A 19,042-nucleotide genomic window follows, 5' to 3' on the forward strand; every position below is an offset into this window, starting at 1 on the left:
CCCAATTTAAAGGACTCTTCATTTAGTTACATGTATCTGTCATGTTATTGTTTTATTAATAGCACTGCCTTATCATTTTGTATATTGTTGGGTAGTTTTCATATATAACATTGTGTATTTTTTTTAAATTTTTTATTAAAGTGTTTATAATCACCAAAGAAGCTGATAATTATATATATATATTATAGTTTAAATATGAGTTTATAGGAGCAGAGGCTTGAAAAGGTGTCTTAAAATTGTGCATCATTTTGCTACTTGAGTAAATGTACTTAGTCCCTTTCCTGCACTAATTATTATTATTTTTTTGTTTGCCCTTAAACCAGACCAGTCCTCAGGTAGTCCAATAGTTACTGGACCAACTTTATTATGTCAATCAATGGCTCCCACAGTCCAGCAGTGCAGTGTGAAGAGCCTGAAGAATGAGAGATGACAGAGGGACAGCAGCAAACACACTGTTGTTAGATCTGGGACGACTCTGTGTCTCCATGCATGTGCGCACACACATGTGCAAGTACATTTTAAATGCATATGTTTGTGTTAATGTGAGCGCCCATGTGGGTGTGCGCCCTGAGCATTTGTGTCACTTGTGTGTGGCCACTAAACCGGGCTCTCTAACTAGCTGGTGGGGTCACCCTGGGAGCCACGGGGACCCCCACACAATGCCCTGGCAGCAGTGCGGCTTTTACTAGGCCTCGCGCCGCTGGCTTTACGAGAGCCAGACAGATCCCCTTCACGCCATAAAGCCATCAACAAGGGAACAAAGAGGGCAGGTGCTGAGGGCTGCATTGAGAGCTCACCTGCACCCAGCGGGAAACAGACAGTGTCCAGCCAAGACAAGAGGCCCTCCACTTTAACATCCTCACTCTCCAGGCACGGCCGGGCGAGCGAGCGTGGCTCTGCCGCCTGGAGAGAAACCGTTTCCCTCTCTTCAGTCGGAGGCAGATCCTCAGCTCAGGGTGTAGACGATGACATACATGTACTGTATTGGCTGCGGTAAATGGTTTTGTTCAATGGCTGTTGGGTGATGTTCGACCCAAAACAGGCCACAACAGGCCGCCGCTAAACTCTGTAATTATCCGTATTTGACAGGTAGAGCGGGAGTGAGGGCTTTGGGACGCAGCCAATTAGGATGGCTTTTCAGGATGTTGTTTTTTTTCAAGAGGTAATTGTAGAGGAGGATGTCAGATATCAAGGTTTTTGCCCGTGTGTGTTGTAGTGGTGTTAATGGGGGTTTGCATAATAATTAATTTGAAATACATTCGAAAGGTTAGAGTAAAGAATTAGAGAGGACAACAGAGACCCCCGAAGAGGGGCAGATGGTAAAGCTTGGTGACAGACCGAACCCCAGCCACAGGTAGGCATGGCGTCAGGCCGGCAGCCTGTCAGTGTGGGGGGGGGGAGCAGACCAGGAGCTGCCGCCCCGGCTTCAGCAACAGATGTGAGGTGAATCTTTAACTCTGCTAGTCCCTCACTGTCACCGCATCTGTCCCCGCTCTCCACACAGTTGGGCTCAGCTCCCCTCGCCCCCCCCCCCCTGTGTGACAGAGGGCGACTTGGAGGAAAAAAAAGAAGAGCTATCACTGGACTTATTGATTAGTCCAGACTGCCCTGGCTGGCTTCATTTAATGACCTCTGGGAGTCATTATTGAAAAGTCATTGTCTCTCTGATTGGTTCACACTCTCCCCGGCCATATGGGAATCCTCCTGTTGCCGCCTCCAGGGTGAGATCCACCAGCATCAAAGTGAACCTGTTGACTGATTGAAAACAAGTATCAGATGAGATATTTGATTTTTGTTTACATGTTTAATCCGCTTATTAAAAATGAGGTCATGCCCGGCGACAACGGTAACATCAGTAAAAGGCCAGCGTATGCTCCCAACTGAAACGTCTCATTGTCTCTATTTAAATCCCACTATAGAAAAACATATCAGTGACAGTATAAATGATACATCCCACTTTATTCTCATTTATACATGTGGTCTAATCTCCTCAGACTGCCACAAATGCAGGGGACAGTGTCCCTCTCTCTTTCCCCACTCAGCCATGGCACTGGCTGGAGATGGTTTATTTTAATTGAAAATTAGCAAAACAAAACAAGGGCAAGAGGATCCCTGAATGGGGCCCCTTTCTCTGGGAGCTCCTGTGCCGTTGAATAATGCATATGGGAGAAAGTAAACAGCAGCCGCGGGCCTTGCTGGGGGAACAATGGGCCGCACACAGCCCAACCAGGGCGCCTGATTTTATTACTGGCCTGTCAATCCCCCCAGCCTGGGAACTGTGGGACCTAGGCCAGGCAGCAGCTGCTGACCGCTCCGCACTGACCCAACACACCCAGCAACCTGCACCACAACACTCTCACACCGACGCATACCTCCACTGACTGCACTGTCCAGTCCTGATCTGTCCGTTTCTCACACACACACAGACACTCACAACACACACACACACACACACACACACACACACACACACACACACACACACACACACACACACGCACACTCAGGGTGCAAGTGATCTGAATCCATTTCCTATCTGATGGACTAATCTTTCAGTCCGAAGTTTGTCTGAAGTTTATTTTGAAGGAAAATGTAACGATCGATGCAAACTCACTCAGTTAAAATTCAATCATGCTGTGAAATTTAAATTCCAAGTCAGTGAGCGATTTGCTTCACACATCTCACACCAGGGCCGACTTCCTGCTCAGGACCTAATTTCTTCGGGTTTTTAGATCAGATCCATCCCATCAGACGCTGTGCTCCGGGGTCACCGTGGCCACTTCCAAACTTTTCCCTTCCACTGGATGCTTCTTTGTGTGTGTGTTCCCTCGCCGGGCATTGAGATTCTGGTCTTGCTTCTGGCTTCAGCCAAGTCCCAGTTGCCATGCCGACTGGCAACTGGTCTCCCAGGATGAGTAATGATGTGATGTGGCTGAGCTCTAAAGTTCCAACAAAGACCTTATTACCGCTGCAGCACCTCATAACACGCCATTGTTGTCAAGTGCTCCTGATATTAACCTTCCTGGACCGGGGCTTCCTCCCTTCACACTGGAGATGTGTGTGGCTGCTGCGATTGTGTTAGTATTTTTGAGAGTTAGCCCTGATGAAAGTTGGTCCGAAAGACTCTCCCTCACAATTTGTTCGCTCTATGTTGTTGATCATCTTTATGCTATTAGAGAATTCATTTTAATGTAAAAGTTAATCCTTGGGTTGTTTTTTACTGTATATATTATTGTTCTTACTGTATATATTGTTGTTTTGTTTTTATGTACAGTGGCAATTTCAAATATTTACAATATATGCAACTGTTCAGTTTACTAAGAGGTTAACTTAGTTTAACCTCAGTTGACAAGTCACCAGAGTTACTTTTACACACAACAGCACACACACACAGCTGTTTTCCTTGTTAATGAATATTAACGGTCACCACCTATTCCAGAAAATCTCTGCACCTTAGCACTGTACGTGCCCATAACTCTCTCACTGTATATATTGTTTTGTTTTATATTGTTTTATATATTGTTGTTTAATGTCTGATTGTTATTTATGTGCACCAGCCACACCAAGGCAATTTCCTGTATGTGCAAATATACTTGGCAATTAAAAGAATTCTGATTCTGATTCTGAATTCTGAAGATCCTTTCAAAAGCTTCAGCAATCAGAGTCAAATTGAAAACTTGCTCATTTGATTACTCATCTCGTCATACAACCTGTCTCTGGCCTTTCAATACAGTAATCGGTATTTAAGCTTTGTTCAACTTTTGGAATCGGCCAAATTCCAAATCTCTGGAAAAAAAAGATCTCTTCAGAGCAAACAGCATCCGAGCCCGTGAACCGTCCACTGCATGAAAAGAAGCGTTTGTGTCAATCTGTGTCGCAGAGAAGTGTTGGCACATCCTTCGGTTAACGACTTTCACACGTATCTGCAGGCAGCAAAGGAAACGCTCAGGGTTCCTGCAGTTGTCAAGCCTGTGAGCTGTTGAGATTTGACCCCCCGTGCTCCAACTCCTAGAGGACGCTTTCACATGCAAATGACAATGCTCTGAGCTTCACAAATGCAAATCAGTTTCCCTGAGAGCAGATAACACCAATATGTAAGAGGCACCAACAAACTATCTGGCTGAGTAAACCAGGCTTAAAATAAATATTAAACCTGAAATTTTAAATTGTTCTTAAGTAAGTAAGTGTGCTATAATGAATTATATTGTATACCACGAACAAAGGTCAATGCAGTCAAAAGAAATGAAACAATGCACTTTATTTCAAATTTTTATTGTCATCCAATCCTAAATCTCAACAACTGTACAGAGTGGCATGATTACAGTCACTTTTTCAATTGTGCTGGTTAAATGCACAGAGGAAGTGTAAACCACACCTCTTCCAGCAAATAAATGATGCTGGGTATGATCATCTGTGTCCTGTAAGCTCCAAACTTCTACTGGCTTTCCATAAAAATATCTGTCCTCCCAAAATACTGGCATCAAATTCACATGTCAATGGCAAACTAAGCTGTTCCATGAATTATAAATGGTACCTTTTCACCACTACTTTCAAAATTGCTATGAAACATTCATTGATTTAATGATTTATTTTTTCAGTGTAATATTTAATCCCCCATGGACTGCACAGTGACAAAACACAGCAGCCGGCTGTTTGGCTACAACATACATCTCCACTCAGTTTGATTATTATTTTAAATATAAAGGAGACACAATATAGAGCTTAAATTCCTTCATAATTTGAACTTCAATTGTCTAATTGTTGTTATTAAACTTTCTCAGTATTCCATTAAAACAGTCAACACTTTTATCCAAAGCGACTTACGATAAGTGCATTCAACTATAAGGTTACGAACACAGAACAGCGTGAATCATGTGTGTTAATGTACTAAACACCGCTGCTCACGTCACCCGCTCGCGTCATCAGCTGATGGACTCGTCCAATCAGAGCCTCGTAAACGCCGTGCAGCAGCGTCGAGTGTCCCGCAGACAGGAAGCGGGTCGTGTTTAGCTTGTCCCGTACGAGTGACTCTGTCTTCGGGGTAAATAACTTGCTGAAGTCGACACGACGCTGTTCCCTGGAGGAGAAGATGAGTGCGTGTGGAGGCAGAGCCGCGGGCCCGGTGTGGACGGGTCGAGGCGGAGAAGACGGAAGCACAGTCCCTGAGTTACGGTGAGCTAGAGACGCCATGCTAACCACTAAGCTAACCCTACATCTGAAAGCATGTCCGCCACTCTTTGGGATAGCGAGAAAGTTGCTAAAATACGAATACAGCATCGAGTGCTGGAGCAGATCTAGTGCATGTGTAAATATGTATGAATTACTTAGATGTAACAGTTTGTTCTCGTTAAGTTTTTTCATCAACGTGACTTTTTTCTGTATGTTTTCACAGCCTCAGCCCCCCCCCCCTCCACACACACACACACACACACACACAAACAAAGAGGCGTTAGGCTGAGACGCTGAAAGTCCGGATTTAAAGTGCAGAAAATTAAGCCATTGAATGTAAGTAACTGTTTTTGAATTGTTTTGGTGTTTTTTTGCTGTGGATCTTCCAACGGTGATGCAGCGCGGCTATTTCCGTTTATTAATAATAAAGTCATGTTACATGTGTTGTTTTCCAGCTGCCTGTCCATGACGTACAAAGACACACTATGAGCCAGTATGATCCGACCAGACCTTACATCAGCATTGAGGAGTTGTCGGAGAAGAAAGAGGGTAAGGTTATATTCATTAAATAATTTTCCAGTTACATGTAAAGGTGTATGTTGTAATTGAACTGTGCTAATTTTACTGAATGTGTTTACAGCTGATTGAAGCGGGACAGATGACATGGATCCATCCTTCCACAGCCAGGAGCGCACCGACCTGTGTCCCACACTTCATATAAGACTGGAAGCTACACTGGATCTCACAGCTACACACCACAGACGTCTACACACTGGAGAAGAGTCCCACAAAGAAGTCATGACCCAGAGGCTGCAGAGAAACATTTCAAGCCTCATCTGAGTTTTTGTACAATATTTTTGCTGTATGTAAATAAAGCTTTCACTCCACATATACCTTGTTCACATTTGTTCCCTGTACAATATGTTCACCTATAACATCAAGCATCACATGAATGTTTAGTTTTAATTAACTGCAGTGCTTTTGGTAAAGGCTTACTTATAAATAATAATAAATATTAATATATACATTTTTATTATAAATATTGTGTGGGAGGGGCTTACCCCACGTGCGGAATGCTGTGACCCCACGTGTGCACTGCAATGACCCATAAGGTGACCAATAGCAACACTTCTACCAACCAATCACGAGTGACATTAGTTTCAAGGGTCTGTGGTTTCCTCCAATGGTGAGTAGAGAGAGGTTCTAGCCAGCGGCTGGACTCCGATTCATATGCTAATTAGATCACACGTCGCGATCGGTCCGCGAGGCTCAGCGAGCCCTCCCGCGGCTCTCTCCTTTGTTCTCCAAATCCCCCTTAAGGTCCGCAAACGCCGATAGACCCACCTTGTCTTCACTGGCGAACGCCGAGGTAACATCATGGAAACAGTTGGTTACAGCAGGGGATTAGGCCTGTCCGTAGAGGTTCACTGTGACAATAATACTGCTTTTCGTCTAGTGGTCCACAGCGGTCAGGCCCCAGCCAAGTGTGAACTACCATAAAGGAGGTGTGTGTTTGTGTGTGTACGTGTGTGTGTGTTTGTGTGTGTGTTTGTGTGTGTGTGTGTGTGTGTGTGTGTGTGTGTGTGTGTGTGTGTGTGTGTGTGTGTGGTGAAAGGGGGGGTGCTGTGGGCTATCCAGGCATGGTGATGCCACAGGATGTTTGAGTGTTTGACTTGGTTTAACAACATCCTCTGACAGAGACACCACAGGCTGCAGATGAGGTGAGAGATAAGAAACAACTGTGATCCAGGCCTTCACCCCGGCCATTGTCCTGCTTATCTCCAATGTAGCGCTATCTGCTAATAATGGGGAGGAGACGTGGGGGAGATGGAGGGAGGGGCTGTCACTGATAAAGAACAATAACTATTTTTTTTTTCATTGATTAATTAGGGTGTGGTTTTGGGAGCACTTTGCCTTATTAGAGCAGACTTTAACTTCCCCTTTAATGTGGACTTGAGTTGTGTGCCAGCAGTAAACTTACTTTACTAAAAGATGTTGTATGACTTCAGATGTGCGCACACACAAAAAATTTACTCATTCATTACAGTCACCTCATTCTCTAATCATGTGATTTTGATGTGTGAAGACGTCTTCATGAATGGAGCCCTCTTTGTTTCAGCCTGATGAGGCGCACACACACACACACACAAACACACAGACACACACACACACACAGGCTAAAAGTTGTTGCACTTCTTTTATCAACATGGCGCCTCTTGCAGTCTTAAACACCAGCAGATCAGTATAGGCAACTAAATAAAAATGTAGCCTCACATAACAATGCCACTAGACGAGCAGTAGAAGGAAGGTTTTCACTCCCCAGAGCTAATACCAATTTTCTTAATCGCACTGTGGGATACAGAGCCATGAAGTCATGGAACCTACTACCAACAGAAATTATAAACGTGACACGTAAATGTATGTTTGAAATGCAAATAATGAAACACTTGGGTACAGCATACTTGTGACACTAGATGGTGTTGTACTGTACATAAATGTGTAGTTTTCTCTTACATGGTTTGCAGTTTTCGCTTCTATGGAATTGGATATATCAGTGTTTTATATCATGACAAAGGTAAAACTGCATAACCACTAAGTTATTTTTTATATCTGTAATATAAAATTGTATGATCATTATTTTAATGTATTTTAACTTTTGATATTTGTAATTAATGTATGTTTTAAATGTTTGATATCTGTATGGTTGTCTTAAATGTGGACCCCACTAAAAGTAGCTCTGTCTTAGGGTACAACTAATGGGGATCCTTCTAAATAAACAAAAATAAACAAAAACACACAAACACACACACTCAGGTGCATCACACTACATGTCTCGTCCTCTCCAGTTTCCAAGGAGTGCACTGAGGAGGTTATCAGCACCGAATCACCACTCTAGCCCCAGACTCCGGTGGGGGGGGAGAGACAGGAGGAGGGGCTTCTGCATGGCTCCTATGTGTGTACATCGGCGTTGCCGTGGGAAACCGCATCCATCAAATAAAGTCAATCATTTACCTGCGTGGCTCAGGTGACAGTGGAGGAGGGGCAAGGGGGAAACTGGGAAAGGGGGAGGGGGCTGATGGGTAGCCCAGGGGTGAGAGAGTGACCCTGACCCTGCGGAGGTGGTGGTGGAGGGGGGGGGTCCTGACGGGCTGGGTCGGAGGCAGACAGGCAATTGTGGGAATTTCGCCTCCTCATGACCGGGCCAGTGGTCCCCAGAGACCCGGTCTCCTTTCTGGGAGTATCAGTGGTGGCTCTCTTCCTCCCTCCTCCTCCTCCTCCTCCTCCTCCTCCTCCTCCTCCTCCTCCTCCTCCTCCTCCTCCTCCTCCTCCTCCTCCTCCTCCTCCTCCTCCACCTCCTCCTCCTCCTCAACTCCTCCTCCTCCTCACCTCCTCTGCAGGACTGGGAGAACAAGTTCAAACACACAAGAGCTGCAACTTGTTGTCGTGGCATTCTCCCATTGATCTTATTGTCCCTAGAAGATTGTCTTCTAATCATATCTGGAACTTTGTGTTGCCATTTTCATCAATAAGCTTTTATTAAAGTAGTTTTCATCCTTTTCCAAGTCAGACAAGGATTTTTTTTACTCTCCACACTTGAGTGGTTGCACGAGCAAGTGCATATGTGTCATTTATAAAATGAGCAGGGTGTGGCGTTCGCTCCAGTATGATCACTGGCTGTGTCATATTTCATCGAAAAACTCTTATTTCAAAATTCTTAAGGAAGTAATTAAAAATAAATCACCACCCCCCCACATTTATTAGAAACTCTGTTACAGATACTGACGAAGAATTAATTACACTCCAGAGTCATTAAAAGTAGACTATGTCTCCGTTTTAATTACAATCATTCTTTAATGCGAACACTTTGAAAAATTCATCATATTTCCTAATGAAGCTGCCTTCCATCGCCTGTGCCACACGATTCTCGGGACGTGTGACATATTATTTATGTTCCCTTCTCCCGCTGAATAAATCACGACTGTGACAATGCAAAACAGAGCGGAGGACACCTCGGTGGATAAGAGGCCTATTGGGTTACACCAGGTGATATGTAGATAAGATTAAATTTGAGACAGAGGGATGGGAGGGTCCGGGAGAGGAGAGAGGTTTCATCACTGGTGCATGAAGAACAACATCTTTGGTGGTTGTCAGTAGACCTCTGGCTGGAGATGAGGCGTGGAGCTGAGGCGCAGAGCCGGGAGTTAGCGCCTGTGCTGGACCTAATCCTGGGATTTGGTCCGAGACAGTCTCCAGGACAGGGACGGGACCTGAGGGAGGGCCGGAGCGGATGGCTGAGGGGTCGAGGGGTCGTGTTTACCTGCGGCAGGTATTTCCTCCGGGAACTGATAAGACCCAGGGAGGGGAAGTGCTCTGTTCCAGGTGAGTGCAGAGGGGCCCGCAAAATGACACCATACACAACCATGCACCCCCCCATCCCACCCGGGGCTCCACCCAGAGACATGCTCACTAACAGGTCACCTTAATGCCTCACGCTCTGGACCGGCGTTTCCATCCCATGCTGCAGAAGTCTTGTTCTGCATTACACGCCGTGTGCCAAATGTATACGGACATCACTCGGGTTTGATGACATCTCATGATTCCCAAAACTGAGTGGAATAAAACTAGGGATGGGGGGAAAATCGATTCAGTTACGAATCTTTTAAATCGCCATGCTGCCTCCAAAATCGATTTTTTAAAAAATGTTAAAAAATTCATTAAAAAAAAAATCATCACCCCAGAGCATGTTAAACCAGCTCTTGTTTTTGCACAATAATCTAAACATACCCATGCAAGCAGTAGTTTTGTATTGCCTACATGCAAACAACAATGAAGCATAGCCTACTTTTTGTTTATTTCAAAGTTTATATTTGAAGTAAACTTTTATTCATTCTATTTAATTTACCTTTTATTTTTTGTTTAAAAGTAGTCTAAGTGGCATACATTTCTTAATCTGTCAGTTTGTGTGCAGTTGACAGGGGCTTTACAATAATAGGGAAAATTTTTATTTATTTTCTCTATTTGCTGCCCAGCAGTCATTAAGTTAATGTTAATATTGGAAACAAACTTGTAAAGCTCAAAGTGAATTTGACTGTGTTGTATTTGAAGGTATGATTCAACTTTTTTCCATGGTCCAGTATTTAAAAAAAAAAATAACCAAAAGTATCGCAGGAAATCGTAATATCGAATCGCAATACATATCGTATCGCCATCTAAGGATCGTGATAGTATCGTATCGGGAGGTCCCTAGCAATTCCCGTCCCTAAATAAAACTGTTTTTTTTCCTGCAAGTAAAACAATCAATATCAAACTATTATTGTACCAGGTTTGTGACCTAGAAAGTGACCTGATAGTTTGTTTATTGACGAATAAAATGAGCCGTGGTCCCTGGCTGCTGCTGCTGCTTCTTCTTCTTCTTCCTCAAGGTGTGTTACCGGAGCTGGCAGCTGTGATATGGCTGAGGTGTCACCTTGTTTGTTTTCCTTCTCTCTCTCCCTCTTCCTCTTCCTCACCTGCCTCTGCTCTGAGGCCCTACCCCCCCCCGGTGCTGCGAGGGGTCACTGAGCTGGAACATGTTAACAAGCACAGCCTCAAACACTGTACTGAAAGACACACACGTGCCCCCCCCCCCCCCCAAAAAAAAAAAACTGCACGGGGGGGCAGCAGCAGGCCTGGGTGGGGGGAGAACTCTGGGCTGGCATAGACCTGTCATATTTTTGTATGAAAATTGAATTATTACTCATTGGATCTGAAAATAGGTTTTAGTTTCCAGGTTGTCCTCTTATTGTTGAGTGTTTTCTTCCATTGTAGGTATCTAATGTGTAAAAAACATAAATAAAAACGTATTTTCATCAAATTTATTATATATATATCATATTATTTATCTTATTCTAAGCAGACAAAGCAGGTGCGATATGCAGTAATATCTTTTTTTCAATGTAACATCAAGTATCCCAGTGATGGTTATGTGAATCTTGACACCTGTGCATGTAAATAAGAGGAAGCATGAGTGTGTGTCTGAGTGTGTGTGTGTGTGTGTGTGTGTGTGTTGTGGAAGATATTCAGTTTGTGTCTTGGAGAGTTAGCGTGCCTGTTCTCAGCGGAGGAGGTGAGTGCTGTGTGAGGGAGGTGTGTAGTGGTCTCCTCCTCTGTTCTCCTCCTCTCCTCATCTCCTCGTGCCCTCTCCCCTCCGCCTCCAGCGCCGCAGAAAGCCTCATTAGTGCCAAGGAGCTGCTGAGGTAGCACACGGCTGCCATTGTGGCCAATCCAAACATCAGGTCCTCTCCATCCGAGCCCCCCCACTTCAGAGACCCCCCCGACCAAATCCCATTTTTCAGGCTCTGCAGCTGCCCGGCTCTGCCAGAGCACTTAGCTGTGTCATTCTATCCGGCTCTCCAGGCCTGGGAGGGAAACAGGCCTGTTTTGTGCTTGGCGAGTCTCTGATATGACTCCAGAAATGGAAATGAAGCCATGGATCTTCATTAGGAGCGGCAGGTGTCCACAGAGAGCCGGCCCAGGTGAAGGAGTGGGGGGTGGGGGGGGGGAAGGCGGCTCAGCGAGCAAAGGAGAAGTTGGGTGAGGGAGGGAATTGGATTGTTTTGGGGGCTTCGATCCTTAAAACCCAATGATGGCCCCCCCCAATACCATCGACACACACACACACGTAGGCACTTCTTCGCCATCGTCCCCCCCCCCACCACCACCTCACTCCTCCACCCCAGCACTTAATTGCCCATGTAATGAGCTGCGGTGAATGGGATTGCTTGTGTGGAGGCACTTGAGGACCCTGTGCATCGGGGGGGCACCTCCTGCAGCCCCTCATCTCCAGGGAATACATTTAGGGTGATGATGGTTTCTATGAAGCACCGGGGCAAAAACCTCCTCGCTGCATCTGGCCTAGTTGCATTAGGACCGCCCCCCACCACCACTCCGCTCCTCCATCACCCTCGCACCCCCCCTTGGAGCCTTTTGTTTTCTTAATTATTCATTACAGAGAGGTGGCCTTCGCTTTGAAACCTGTGGAGGTGGATGAGGCTCGGCGCTGACCCACAATGCACCAGAGGATCCAGGAGCCTGAGACGTGTCTTTGTGACAGAACACCTGTTATCCCTCCGTCAACCTCGCCCGGAGTCTCGGAACACAAACCACCAAATCAGAGAGAGACATAAAACCCACACATCTTTGCAAGTGTTAATGTATCACATATAGGCAAAATTCCGGGAATATTCAAAGTTGGAAACTTTCCATGGGAATTAACGGGAATTAACGGGAATATACGGGAATATACAGGAAAATCAGAATCAGAACCAGAAAGGATTTATTGCCAAGTAGGTTTATACCTACCTGGAATTTTCTTTGGTAAAAAGGTGCATACATTTAACATAAAGCATAAAAACACAATAAGTACTTCACATAAGAAAGAAATAACTGTATATAAAACAAATATATATACAAGACATAAAAGTTAAATAAAGAGTAAAATGCAAAACAGATATATACAAGATATAAAAAGTTAAATAAAAAGTAAAATGCAAAGCAGGAGAGAAATGGGGATGTGCAATATGCAATATACTGTTATGTTATGTGTGTTAATGTAACACAGAATTGAGACATGGTTGCGGGATAAGACTCCAAGTCAGGTGAATTAAAGGGAATTAACGGGAATAAACTGGAAATGTTGTGGGTAATTTATACTAACTGTATTTACCTTGTCATATACAGACATAAATATAAACATTTTGTTTTGTAATAGGCTGATTTGAGCCCTGAGGAAACTTTGGGCACTTGACTTTATGCTTCTGCATCGTTGTGTCATTCTTAACATAGGTCTTTGCACAGTATTTGCAAATGTACACAGCCTTTCCTTCTACATTGGATGGGGTGAAATGTCTCCACACATGAGAAAGTGCACGTGGCATTGTGTTGTAGAATAAGATGAGAAAAAAGTTTGTAAAAAACTAATGCAATGCCAGAGATATAAATAGTTAGCCAAACAATTGGAATTGTCTTTTGATGGATAAATGAATGGAAAAGGCTAGATGATCAGCGTTTAATTTGAGTAGTTTTTTTTTGTTGTCAAAACTCCCAAAATTCCCGAGCTTAACTTCCCATGGAAAGTTTCCGGAAAGTTTCTGGAATTTTTTTTTTTTTTTCCCAAATCAAAATCTGTTTTATTGAAGGATTTTCAATATATATAAGTACAATGCTGAATGGACATTACAGAGACAGGAGGTAAACATGAGTACAACAATCAACACCAATGTGTCCAGACAGAGATGAATTGGGAAATATAACTTCAGAAAAAAAAACAAAAAAACACAAGGTAACAACAGAAAAAGAAAAACAGAAAAAAAACAAATACAACGTTATACAGAAAAGAAAGAGAATATATCAAATAAAATCTTCAGGAAATTTATCGGAAACTTTCCGCCCCTTTGCAACCCTAATCACATATGATATTAAGATAATGTGCATCCTACCTTTCTATCTATTCAGTGATTTTTATGAAATATTTTGCATTGAGTTGAAGTGACAAGATTCAGATTTGTTTGACTGTTGCTTTTCTGAATTATGCACCTGATGCAAACTGAATTAACTGAGACAAGTGCACGGTGTTGAATATCATGTAAATCAGCATCATGCTCCGAAGGCCTGTGCATCGGAGGCTGTGCAAATATTTGTTTTATTTACATGAAGTGAGAGCGACTGTACTCTCCTGCTCATGTGAGGGTAAACCTGGAAGGAGCTCTCCATGGCGCCCAGATCTGCTTCTCTTCTCACGCTGTTTTTGGTAAAATATTAGCCCCCTCAGTCCTGTGCAGGGCGGCTGACAAATAGAGGGCCGTTGTCCCCCTTCTCTCCCAGGGCTGAGGGTTAATGATCCCAGTTTCAGGGGGTTAAAACCTGCCAGTAAGCCTTTCTCCTGCACCCCAACAGATGTTGCTAGGACTTTAATGTGGTTATCAAATCGAGTGCCCTCTGAGCCCCGGGAGCTCATTGTGTGCCGGTGCATTCCACGGCTTCGCCCTGGTGACAAGGCTCCCCGGGCCCAAGCCGGGCTCCCGCTGGGCCTTCCAGCAGCCCCTCAGAGCTGACAGCTAGGGCGGCCCCTCTCCCCACCCCACCTCCGCCGGGGGGGCCCTCTCTGTTCCTGTTGCCCCTGATCCTGTCCCCTCTGTGTCATAAAGTCATCCTCCGTCTCCCCCTCTCTGTCCCACAGTGGCCCTCTCCGTCACACCGCTCTCACAAATAGGCCCACTCACTCACTCACTCACTCACTCACTCTCACTTGCCCACTCACATTTTCGGTCACACACATTCACCCCACACGGAGACACACATACCCACTGAATGCAGATGCACACTTTTATCTGTGATTAAATGTATTTAAATGCGTTTGTCGGGGAGAAAGCTCTCCTGAATCAAGTGCATGCATGTGAATGCGTATTGCAGGGGTTTTCAACTGGTTTTGTCCCAGGGACCACCATTCTGACTAGAAAGTAATCCGCGGCCCACTGATGTGCCTACGCGTGTGTGTGTGTGTGTGTGTGCGTAGAAGGAAGTTTTAACATTTGGTTTTCCATGTTGGTTTTATTTCAAAACCTCAAACAAATCCAGAAAAATCTGTGTAAAATGTAAAACAATTGAGGCCTACTTAAGTTTAACCTCATGATCACCAGCACCTTTATGTTATTTTAGACATATTTTTCTTATTTTAGATATTTTTCACGATATTCAAGAGTGATCTGGAAATGGGTTCAAATATCAGAGCGAATTTCGCGGACCCCCTGCAATACCGTCGCGGACCACCAGGGGGCCGCGGACCCCCGGTTTAAAACCCCTGGCGTATTGCATGGCGAAGTGGTATGAACGGATATAGAATATATGCTCTGTCAAATGGTGTGGGGTTTGTGTTGTGTGTGTTTGGGAGGAAAAACAGGAGGAGGGGGCTGTGAGAGAAGAGAAAGAAGGTGTTCAAGTTTCCAAGCCTTTAAGTTCTTCACAAATCCCGATGATGTTTTCCTACACTTGACATCTATTGCACCTCTGTCCGTCCTGGGAGAGGGATCCTCACATGTGTCTCATGAGGTTTCTACGTATTTTTACCTGTTAAAAGCGTTTTTAGTAGTTTTTCCTTACTCTTGCTGAGGGTTGAGGACACAGGATGTCACACCATGTTAAAGCCCTATGAGACGAATTGTGATTTGTGAATATGGGCTATACATAAAAAAATTTGATTGATTGATTGATTGACTCAAATTATCCTTGAATGGATAGAAAATTTAGGAAAAGTACGAATATACGCCTTAAAAACATGCTATAGCACGCCGCTAATTATCCCTCCCATTTTGCATACTGATACAAACCTTCTTTCCATCGCTCTGAATCGACACAGTGCACTCACTGCAGTAAACAGCACGTGACGGCTCATTTGAAATGGAAAACGGGTGCAGTGTTCCAAGGTGTCACCAACACCTCCCAGACGAGCAGGTCGTGGTCTCCGCGGCGACACCGAAGCCCTCGGGGTCAACCTGGGCTTTCTCTGATCCTCTCTGCATCTACAGTGTCAATGCCAGCAGCTGTGGAATTGTTTGTACACAGATGCAACGGGTGCTTGATGATAATTGCCTCGCAGCTGCACTCTGGGGCTGGAGCCGGGTGTTGCTTTCCCCTCGGTGGCTCATATTGTGCGTGTGTGAAGCGCCAAGAGCGGGAATGCGGGACACAGTCGTAATTAAAGTATTCTGTAACTCAATTAAGGACTCTTCCCTCCCCACAGTCCTCCCCCCCACCCCCCCTCCTGAGCCCTGGCTGCTATCCTACACCTATCCCCCTGTTAGAGGAGATCAGAGCCCGGTGGCCTCTCCAGCCTCGGCCCCTGTGGCCCCCGGGGGTCTCGAGTGTTTAACTAATGCCAGGACTGGTTGCACAAAAAAAAAAAAAAAAGAGGGATTTGTGAAAATGTGAAGATAAGAGGGCATATGAGGTGTGGAAAAGACAGTGGAGTGGAATTAATGGGAAATTGCTGTTCCACGGTGGGATGTGAACCAGGTTACCACTCAGAGGTGAGACACTCATTATAGCCAGGAGTCATTTTTCATACGCTGTTATCAACTCAGTGTGCACAGAAGATGGATGGATGACAATTACACTGATAAAAACCTCACATGGAGCCCTCGGAATCATTAAACCATTATTTTTGACTTACCTTTTCAAAACAGCAGCAATATGTCATTCACATAAAAAAATCTATTTGCCTCACAATCTTTCGTAAATATTTTGAAATGTGATATTTTTTATAATAAAAGTTTATGGCAACAATATTCATGCCTTTTGTTTTAATCCTCCTCACCCAAAAAAAAGCTGCTGCAGGCTGGTTGCTGCACGGTCGATGGATCTGAGCACTTTGAACAATGACAGGCAACAATCAAGGTGCTCAATTAACTGTATAATGATGAAGACATCAATTACCAAATTGATGGATGAGGCCAAATGATCCGATTCATTTTCTCCATCCAGCGTAGAAAATTGGAAACAGCAATATGAGGAAAATTTGTTGATTAATGGTTCGGATGTGCAAGAGGCTGCTGGCTCTGGAATTTGTGCAACTTTAATATGATAGAAATAAGGTGAAAAAACAGATTCAGAACTAAATAAGCAGCCGTAATTAAAATATAGGAAATAGATATTTAAGACACAACACAAGCAGCCTTATTATTAAAAATGTGTCTTTTATTGCAGTTTTACTCTATTAACCTTTTTACTCAAGCTGTTTTTCCGAGTTAAGCTTTGTATTTAAGAGATCCGTGTACCACATGAATGTATTGCTTTTCTCTTTTGCTATTGATGCTGATGATGTTCCTCTGCCCCTCTAACAATGGCCAAAACAATGTTTGAAGAGCGCCTTGAGACCAGCTTGGACTACGGCTTTAGTTTTTATTCTGTTCGTGTTGTCAATGTGTAGAGGGGTAATTGAAGCGATCCTTGACTATGGGATCTATTTATACAGAGCATAATTCCCTCTGTATTCAGGCATTATCATGGTGTCAGAACAAGCACAATGGCACAATAAGGTCAATATAATGAAACTCCAAAACAATATGGTGTCATTCGTATAATAAAAAGTGAGCCACTCCCGGTTTGGTTTTGTAATAGTAGTGGTTGGGATGTATTGAACTCAGTGCAAAATTAGGATTAACACAATATGACAAACATATTCTTGAATGAAAGAAATGCAGTTTGTGGTCACAACTGCATCATGTCAACATTTATATACATTATACATCATGCTTTAGAACAAAAAAAATACTTTTTTCACTTTCAGTTGAAATGTTGGAAGATGAGGAAAAAATGCTTTTATGATTTTTTGTGTTTTTAATTTTTCAAGTTAGATTCAGTTAAAAAAAATCAAATGAATGTTTTAATCTTTTGTAGCTAATATTCTATAGCACTTTGTTCCCACAAACATGAATCTTCTCAAAAATATTATCATGATAAATAAAGATTAGCATTACTAGTCGTAGTGTCTTGTATTCTTATGTGATTATAATAACCATTTTATTACTAACTATTACTAACCAGTCCCTAGAATGTAATTTTATTTGTGACGCCATGACTTCATTTCTTTATTTTCAGTTTTCTGTCCAACTTGACAAGAATTTGGAGCCAAAATGATCAGTAATCTGCTTTTTCCCATTAGCGATTTGACAAATACCCCCTTTATAACAGCCCCATATCATTCTGCTTGACTTTCCCCTGGGCCTGAATTCAGTTATTGATTGCCCGTTCAGTTTCACTTGGAAAAGGTTGATAAAAGGAGGTTTTCACTTTCTCAATTCGATGTGACAGCTCCCTAACAAGAATAATGGACGGCGCCCATTCACAGGCAAATCAAGCTAATCCAGCGTGCCCCTCCACTCTCAATGGAGAAGTCACAGTCCTTCCCGGCCCATTCCATCACAAGCCTCTCTCTTCAGAAACCTTCAAAGTTCGCCCAACTCCTCCAAAAGACAACATTGCTCTTTGTGTGCCTCGCTCACTCGCCATCAAATGGATAAATAGGTCGATAAATGTATACAAAGTCAGTGAGGAAACAAATCTGAAGCATATAATCGGTTTGTTTTATGTGTAATCTGGTTTCCCTGATTCTGATTCACATTCTGCTTTTTGTCGGTGGCTGTTCAGCCAGATATTAAACTGACGAAGCAGAATCCGATAAACAAAAAAACGCACTATAATTCCTAACTGTGGTAAATTATATGACCGCAAAATGTGAAGCTATTTCTGTCAGCAGAAGTATTTACAGTGCGTGCATGTGTGTGGTATTAGTGACGCTCACCGCTCCTCTCCCGCTCGTCACAGGAATGAGCTGTGGCTTGTCTTCTAATCCTGTTTCTGGGCAGTAACCAGGTGACAAAACAAAGTTGCATGTGTGTGAGTCAAAAGGCAAAAAGTAGGCATGTGAGTAATACATGATTTCATGCGTGCAATATGTAATCAAGCAGGTCGGACTGAATCGATGTCGTGTGACGATATGTGCACGCACGAGTGTCTACTATGTGAATAAGGTACAAGTACGTGGCAACTTTAACAGTCTAAACTACAGATCAAAGTTCTTTGTATTTTTACATTGTAGCGGCAGCAGGGAAACTGAAAGAGGCCAAACTGCTGAACTGAATAATCTCTAGCATCATCTACAAGGCTCATTATTAGAATCCTTTGATAACAGGCAGTGCATTGAAGAAAAGGTGGAAGTGACATAAATAAACTCAATGCAACTGTTTGTTGCGGTGCTTTTATTTACATGTTAAAGAATGCTTCAACTTGTCTTCTGCTTTGGGCCAAGAAACACAGAGGTCTCATTCACATCTGACTT

The 19,042-nt window shown here is 43.6% G+C and overlaps 1 long non-coding RNA gene across 1 annotated transcript; it reads left to right on the plus strand.

Annotated features, from left to right (window-relative positions):
* Window positions 1-4,904: 4,904 nt before the first annotated feature.
* LOC133011934 (uncharacterized) lies at window positions 4,905-6,060 on the plus strand. Its single transcript, XR_009680781.1, has 4 exons — window positions 4,905-5,172; window positions 5,393-5,505; window positions 5,625-5,718; window positions 5,810-6,060. It is a non-coding gene; the product is annotated as an uncharacterized LOC133011934 (long non-coding RNA).
* Window positions 6,061-19,042: the final 12,982 nt, after the last annotated feature.

The sequence above is a fragment of the Limanda limanda genome, chromosome 10, assembly GCF_963576545.1.
Source record: "Limanda limanda chromosome 10, fLimLim1.1, whole genome shotgun sequence".
NCBI classification, from domain to species: Eukaryota; Metazoa; Chordata; class Actinopteri; order Pleuronectiformes; family Pleuronectidae; genus Limanda; species Limanda limanda.